The sequence below is a fragment of the Citrus sinensis genome, chromosome 6 (genome assembly GCF_022201045.2).
Source record: "Citrus sinensis cultivar Valencia sweet orange chromosome 6, DVS_A1.0, whole genome shotgun sequence".
NCBI lineage: Eukaryota > Viridiplantae > Streptophyta > Magnoliopsida > Sapindales > Rutaceae > Citrus > Citrus sinensis.
This window is the reverse complement of record NC_068561.1, coordinates 11,720,035-11,728,735: the sequence shown is the minus strand read 5'-3', so window position 1 is coordinate 11,728,735 and position 8,701 is coordinate 11,720,035. Positions and strand designations below refer to the sequence as shown.

The following is an 8,701-nucleotide window of genomic DNA, read 5'->3' as shown; positions in this document are numbered from 1 at the left end:
AAAGTTGTAAAATAAACATGTTCCAGTTGTTTTTATTAAAGTATTTGCTTTTTAGTACCTTACTGCTCATTGCTCCTTACTTGGTTTTATGTACTTTTATAAAAGTAACAATTTTTTTTTACTTTCCTATTTTTTCTTTTTCCTCAAGAATTCTATTAGTTTTTTTACTTGCTCCCATGGGAGTATAATTTATGGGGAGCATGGCTGCTCTCCCTACTTTTGAGGGCATGGTTTATGCTTCTAAAAATTCTTTTTACTTTTCTTGCTTTCCTTTTTTACAAAGTCTTTCAAATATGCTCCTTGGATTAAAGACTTTATTTCCTCTTCAAGATCAAAGCAATCATTAGTATTATGACAATGATCTCTATGGTACCTATAGTACTTGCTTCTGTCTCTTTGATTTAGTGTGGTCTTGATTTCTTTGGGCTTCCACAATAAATCTAGCTCCTTTATCTGCATAAATAGTTGTTCTCTTAGTACATTGAATGACGTGTACCCATAATACCTGCTTTGTAGGATTCTTGGTCCCCTTTTGTCTCTTAGTCTACTTTTTCTGTCTCGATTTTCAACCTGTTCATCATTTCTTTTCTATTTTTCTTTAGCCTTCTAAGAGTCTTGGTTTGCTCTTTTTTTTTTTTTTGCATTGGTCAACTTATCGGCATTAGAGTATTTTTGAGCTCTCGATAGTAACTCGGTGAAAGTCATTAGTGCATTCCTAGCAAGCGAGTAATAGAATATTCCTGGTCACAGGCTTGCTATTATGGCTATTAATGTAACTGCATCTGTAAAATTTTCTACACTTACCGCCTCTTTGTTAAAACGAATAATATAGTCCTTTAATTTCTCATCCTTTTATTGCTTCACTAATAACAAGTGAGTTGGGGAAAGTATATAATCTCTTGCTTTCACAAATTGACTAATAAACATCTGACTAAGGTAGGTAAATAAAGAGATAGAACAAGGCTTCAGTTTTCTATACCACTTACATGCTGCTTCTATAAGCGTCAAGGAGAAAGCCCAGCACATGGTTGCCCCTGTTGCCCTCTACAATTTTATCCATGATTTAAAGGTCTTCAGATGCTCAATTGGGTCTCATTCTCCCCATATAACTTTATTTGGGGCATCTTAAATTTTACGAGCAATGAGGCCTCCAGTATATCCTTGGTGATCAGTGGTTTTACCTCCTCTAAGAGTGGTTTTGCAGGACTTTTTTTCCACTCGTTTATTAAGCTTTTTCAATTCTGCTTGAAGACTTACCGACCTAGTACTAGCACTGAAGCCCTTTGATTCATGCTTCTTATATGGACGTTTTGAATTCATCTTGTAACACAAATCCTACTTGGCTTCCAGTACATGTCGGAGGTCTCTCAGGTGATCAATATGACTTATATGAGTCCTTGCTTTTCTAGCTGATCTTTATGGTTACTTTTATGATGAACCCTTTATGAGCTATTATTGTTATCTTCTAGAGCATCTTGCAATATGTAAGTGTACACAATAAGTAATAAAATGATAAATATTTAAGATCATCTCCACAGGGATTGATGCCATCAGACTTGCTATAACAATTTTAACAGTGCAAACTACGTTCTAAATTAAAACAATTCAACTAATATAACCAAGTAACTTAGTAAAATAAAATCACAATAATTAAAAATGCAATGAATAGAATTTACAAGTTTAACAAAAAGGTTAAACCCATAAGAATAGAGTAGTTGAGTGATTAAACTCTCTTGATGGTGTTGACTGTTTTATGCATGTTAAGTGCAATTGCTGCAGCATCTGCTACAACATTGGGCAGATGCCAGCTTTATCCTCAGCGGTAGCATGTTAGATGTCTTATATCTTTGTGCAATCTAATAATGACTAGTTATTATACCTACATAAGATATAACATTATATGTTCGGATTCTCTTTACCCTACAAGGTGAATTCATATATTTAGTTCATCACTAATCTTAGACTAAGCATGGCCGTTTTAGGACTCAAGTTAAACTTAATCTAGGAAACTTAATCCAAGAATGAATATTGCTTTGATATGTTCCACTAGGATAGGCCCTTTTGTGGTTTTTTCCTAGCTTGTATTATTAAATGAGTGGCTAGCCAAAATAATGACTTTAAATAAATACTATCAAAGCAAAATAATATAGCAAACATGCAGCAACATCTATATTCAGTCACTTAACTATCAAGCTAGTTTAACACTCAATCACAAATAAAATTAGTTCATAATTTGGGAAAGGTAAATAAATAACCAAGTTCTAGCCATCGAATACATCTTCATGATCAATGAATAACAACTAAACAAGAAAAGAATGGGAAATAACAAATTCCAATCGGTTTTGCAATTTATCTTCCTAGTGCAGCCTTGATCTCTGCTCTGGAATTCTGTTTCTTCTTTTTATCTTTTCTGTTTTGATCTTAATTGACGGCTTCCCTTTTTCTTTTCATATACGCCTCCTTTTATAATCGCAAATTAGGGTAACTGAAAATTTTAGGGCGCACATCTTTAGATTAGGAAACTGTAGATTGCAATATTATGAATATCTTACCCAGATTTTTCTGTCAATGCTTGAGGATTGCTGCAGCAATGTTTACTACAACAATGGCTACAATATCTTCACTATTCTAGACTTGCTTCAATTCTTTTATAACCATGTTCTTTTGTCCTTTATAAGTCCATTGCAACAACATCATTTCCATAAAATTCATGTTTCCAATTACCTACAATTTAGAATATGTTTTAGGTATACAATTATTCAAAAATCACATAAACTTTATTAAACTCAAACTAAAATGAATGTAATGCAAACTACATTAAAGTGCACTAAAACATATCAATTACTCTAAGTAGCATTGATTTAAGCCTAAAATTGCCATGATAACTCTCATTTAATAGAGTTATCATAATTCTATAGTCCTTTTTCTTTCTGCAGAGGTGGATTTGGGTTTACTCTATACTTCTAGTTCTTTAAATATTGGAGAAGGCTGGCCATATTCTACGTTAAATCAGCCATTTACTGCGCGAGTGGTGGATGTGACCTAATGTTATTGCGCTACCTTATTAGTAGAGTAGGAACTAGGGGTTTAATAAGACCTTAATAGCAGTCTTTATACCATCCCATGGACGGTGTAAAACTGTTAATGCAAATTTATGATCAACTAGAAAATTAATTTATATGGGGGCGATATAATAAAAAGATATAGCGAATTAATGTGGTTCGGTATTTGGCCTATATCTACAAGCAAAGAAAGACAAATATTTTATTAACATCGCACTTACTGATTTGCAACTCAACTCTCCCTCTCTTGACTATATTTTTTTCGGTGGTTGTATTCGTGTCAGAGTCTATTTAATTTGCTTCTGGACCAAGCAATGTCCTTCCATTGTCGGCTTTTATTTTGCTGGACTTGATTCAACGATAGCTCGTCTATTTGAACTTGGCTTTTCCTGTGTGGTGCATAATCTAGAATTAGGCCAAAGGCCCTATGAACCTATGACTTTTGCCATCCTCAACTCTTGCCCTTTATTTCTTGGGGAGCATAATTCTTACTCTCCATTCTTGGGGGACCATGGTTCTGCTGCTCCCTATTCTTGAGGGAGTATGGTTCTACTACCCTTCATTCTTCGAGGTATCACTTTTTGTTTTATTGACTATTTTATATTTTCTACAATATGTATTATTCATGTATACGACACTATTAATAAGTATGACATTGTTCACATATACTTTACGATGACGTGGATTAATCAATGACGTGACTTTGATTGATGACATGGTAGTATCATATTGGATCAATAATGTGGCATTAACTTATTATGTGGTGTTGACCCATGATGTGACAGAATGCTATTGGACCAAAATACGGATGTCGCATGGACTGATGATGTGGCAACATCTTGTTGGACTAAAATACTGATATGATGTTGAGTGATGATGTGTTCCAACGAATCAAAACTTACCATGTGACGCAATCCTTAATGTCCGGATTGTTTTCATCCGATGCCCATGATTTATCTATTGTATCTATAAATAGAAGGCTACCCCCTAATTTGACACCCCTGAATCTATTTTTGAGCTCCATCTTCTATAATTCTCTTTTCATTTTATATTTTCTTTATATTTTAATACATTATCATTTTACCCCTTGTTCAATTATAAAAGGCTAATTTAGTTTCGAGTTGGGTTGAATGTGAAGTCTCAACATGATCCATAAGCTTGATTAGATAAGTTTATTTTGTTTTCCTTTCTGATTTATGTGGTTATTTTGACTCATTATCGACAGACAATGTATTATGTCTAGATTAAATTTTGCACAATATACTGGTTCCCTAATGAAAAATCCTTACTATATGACACAATAAGCACTTAAAACCATATTAATTAGAGAGAAAATTTCCCTATAGTATTTTGTAAGTCATCTTGACTTAGTGTCGACAGAGAGTGTATCTAAGCTATTTAATGGATGATCTTGCTATGTTATTGACAGAAGGATTATTATTGTCTGGCACAGTGTGTTCTTAACGTCAATTGTGTGCTACAACAATTGATATTGTAATAAGAGCTCTCTTCAACTTAACAAAGGCCTTCAAGCAATCCTTATCAAAATTAAAAGGACTGTCATGCTCGAGCAACATGAATAAAGGTTTTGATATTTTAGAGAAATCCTTAATAAACCTTCTATAGAATCCAGCATGTCCTAAGAAACTCTTTTTGCCCTTAACTGAAATAGTAGTGAGAATTTGTCAATCACTTCTATTTTTGCCTTATCCACTTTTATCTTTTTTTTTTTAAGAGATCCTATGGCCTAGGACTATCCATTCTTATACCATGAAATAACACTTTTCCTAATTTAATACTAGGTTTTTTTCTACATCTTCTAAACACATTTTCTAGATTATGCAAATAGTCATTATATGATTTCCCAAAGACTGAAAAATCATCTATAAATACCTCAAGTATTTGCTTAACCATATCTGAAAAAGTTGACATCATAAACCACTAGAAAGTTGTTAGAACATTGCACAGGCCAAATGTCATCCTTTTGTAGCCTGAGTATCCATTCAAAAATTAGTAATATTCTTTCCCAGCAAGTCTGTCCAGCATTTAATTTATGAAAGGTAATGGAAAGTAGTCATTCTTTGTTGCCTTATTTAGCTTTCTGCTGTCCATGCAAAACCTTCATTCTTTTCATTTGCTATAATTGTCACTCCACATTTCTTTGGAATACATTGTACTAGACTCACCCATGAGCTGTCTAATTCTGAGTAGATGATTCCAGCATCAAGCAATTTGATGATATTTTTCTTCACATCTTCCCTAATAATGAGATTTAATCTTTTTTATTATTCTATAGACTTGTTGTAGTATCTTCTAACAGAATCTTATGCATGCATATAGATGGGCTGATTCCTTTGATATTTGTCATTGTCCATTCAATAACCTTTTTGTATTTCCCCAATACAGCAACCAAGCTCTTTTCTTGTTCTACATCCAAAAAGATGAAATAATTACATGAAGTGTGTTGTGGTCACCAAAGTAAACATATTTTAAGTGTGAAGTTAAAGGTTTTAATTATTCTAGAATAAGAGGTGACTCAATAGAAGGTTTTACTTTCCGATTTGAGAGGTTAAGAGATTTAATTTGCTAGTCAGTTCTGAAAGGTTGCTTTTCTTCTAGCCATGTTATGTCAGTTGTTTCAAGGGCTTAATGTTCATATTCAAGTTTTTCAAATATTGCAATCTTAATTTCCTCTTTTCTATATCAACTTTTAATCTCTCTACTATAGCAAAATCCACGACACTAATAAAATTAGAATCTTCAACATTATCAAGAATCTTCATAGCATCTAGCACATTGAATGTAACTTACTGATCATTAACTCTCATAGTTAGTTTTTCGTTTTACACATCAATTAGAGTCTTGCCAGTGGCTAAGAAGAATTTGCCTAAAATAATAGGCTCTTCTTTATTTGCTTTAAAATCTAGTACTATGAAGTCAACAAAAAAATAAAAATTTATCCATTTTCACTAGTACATCTTCAATCTTGCTTTCTAGATAGGCATGAACTATGTCAGTAAGTTGTAAAGTAACTGCTATTAGTCTAACTTCTCCAACCCCTAGTTATTTGAACATAGATGAGGACATGAGATTAATGTTAGATCTCAAATCACAAAGTGCTTGCCACTATATTCATTGTCGATAGAGCATGGAATTGTGAAGCTTCTTAGATCCTTCAATTTTTGAGGTATCTTGCTTTGAAGCATGCAACTGCACTCTTGTGTTAGAGAAACTGTTTCAAATTCTCCTTGCATTTTCTTTGCCAAAATATCCTTCAAGAGCTTCACATTATTTGGCATTTGTTTTAGAGTTTCCACAAAAATGGATTTTGATATGCAACTGGTTCAACACTTCCAAGAATTTACTGAACTACTTATCTTGTTTCTATTTTTAAAACCTTTAAAGAAATGGTGGTGGGTGCCTGAGCTGTTGAGTTACAGTAGGTTGTGTAGATTGCTTTTCTTTTGCCATGTTCTAGATTAGTGTATTCGTGGTGCAACATCTTCATCAATAGGTATTGGATAATTATTTTCTATAGATGTTGTAGATTTATTATTCTCAATAGTGTGCTGTAAAATGAAGGGTTGTGGCTCCTCTTTAACTTAAGTTTCTTTCTGGATTGAAATGGGTTCAATTATTCTTTTTGGTACACCAACTAGTATGTGAACATCCTTTCTAAATCCTAACTTAATTACCTTGCATTGCTCTTTCTTTATCTTCTTGGTTCCTTTATGTTGCTTGGTAAACCACCTTAAGGTCTGTTAATGTTTTAGTAAGTTGTCCCATCTGATTTTCTAAGTTTCTCAAGGATACAACTTGACTTTGAACAAATACTTCATTCTTTGTAATCTACTCTTTAGTTAAAGCTTCAACCGAGCTGAGTTGAGCATTGCTGACGTTTCTTTACTCTAGATTTTGCTATCCAGGTTTTGAGCAAGTCTGCTATGTCTATTGGATGCTGCAGCAATTGAATCTAATTCTCATTGCTCCATTAGAAGTTTGGGTATTGCCTTCATCTAGGGTTGTAAGTATTTGAATAAGGATTGTTCTAATTTTGTCTATTATAGTTACCCACATAATTGATTGAGACATGACTTCTAGGACATTTATCAGACAAATGTCCTTCTCCACAATAAACACATGACACCTCAACAATTTTGTTGACAGTTGCTGGAGCAGTGGACATAACCTTGATCATATTTGTCAATAGAGTTACTTGGGTTGATAATGCTATCGAGGCATCCACATTGTGAACTCTTGCTATTCCTTTTGCTGTAACTTGTTTGGTAGATGACCACTAATAGTTGTTTTTGGCTGGCTATCATTTCCAAGATATCATAATCCTCATTGTAAGACTTAGATAACAAGGCCTCACTTGATGAAGCATCTATCATCAATCTAGTGCTTAAGTTTAGGCCATTATAGAAAGTTTTCGTTTGTATACAGTAAGAGATACCATGATGAGGACATTTCCTAAGCAACTCTTAGAATATTTCTCATGTATTATACAAGCTTTTATCTTCAAGTTGATGGAAAAATTTGATTTTATTCCTTAACTTTACATTCTTGGTAGGTGGAAAGTACTTCATTAGAAATTTGTTAGATGGAATCGGGTGGTAAAGAGTTTAACAAAACTCTTACTTGATCCCTCAGAGAAAATAAGAAAAATTTAAACCTCAATTCTTCATGTGATGCTCTAATAATCTTGAAAGCATCATTCACTTTCAAAAACAGTTTAAGGTGAAGATAAAGACCTTTTGATGGCAGTCTATTGAATTGTCTCATTATCTATAGCATCAAAAACATTACTAGTTTAATCTCAAAATGATCAGCTTGAACTTCAGGTCTAACTATTCCAGGATTTATGGCTTGAGGGGTCAATACTGCATAGTCTCTATCATATGCCATGTAGATAATGTTGTTATTCTCTAGTTGCTCTTGGCCATTCTGCCAATTTTGACTTTTTTGAGCTCCTTGTGCATTAACTAGATCTAAGATGGGAAGATGATTATCTTTTTGGACATTGATTGGATTCTTTCATTCCTAAGGATTCAAATCTCCCACATTTTGCATACCAGCCATGTTTGCGACATATCTTAAACCTCTATGCTTTTTTCTCAGTCTCCTTACACTTTTTTCAATTTCTGAATCAAACTGAAATTCAATAGGTTTATACTTGCGCATGCAAGGGTTGTAAGAGTAATTATATCAACACAATAAACAAATTAAAAGAAAACTAAAATTAAGACCGAATAGATTGACTTTACAACTCACAATATGCACTCAATCCTTAGAAACGACACCAAAAACTTAGAGAAGTGTGTCAATGTGCAAGTGAACATAATAAGTGATACAATGATGAGTATCAAGATTGTCTCCACAAGGATTGATGTTATAAGACTTACTACAACAATCTTGACAGTGCAATTTTAGTAAATTAAATAAAAAATAAACGATGAGATTAATGACCTAATGAAATTAAAAATGTAATAAAGAGAATCAAAAGTCAAATACAAATATATACTCAATGGCAAATGGGTAGTTGGGTTTTAAACTTACTGGTTATTGACTATCTTTCAGTAGAGGCATAGTTGCTACAACATCTATTACAGTACTGAACAGAATCTCTAAATTATCTT

The 8,701-nt window shown here is 33.2% G+C and overlaps 1 non-coding gene across 1 annotated transcript; it reads left to right on the top strand.

Annotated features, from left to right (window-relative positions):
• Positions 1-7,514: 7,514 nt before the first annotated feature.
• On the top strand, positions 7,515-7,621 carry LOC112498734 (small nucleolar RNA R71). The gene has a single exon (XR_003066152.1). It is a non-coding gene; the product is annotated as a small nucleolar RNA R71 (small nucleolar RNA).
• Positions 7,622-8,701: the final 1,080 nt, after the last annotated feature.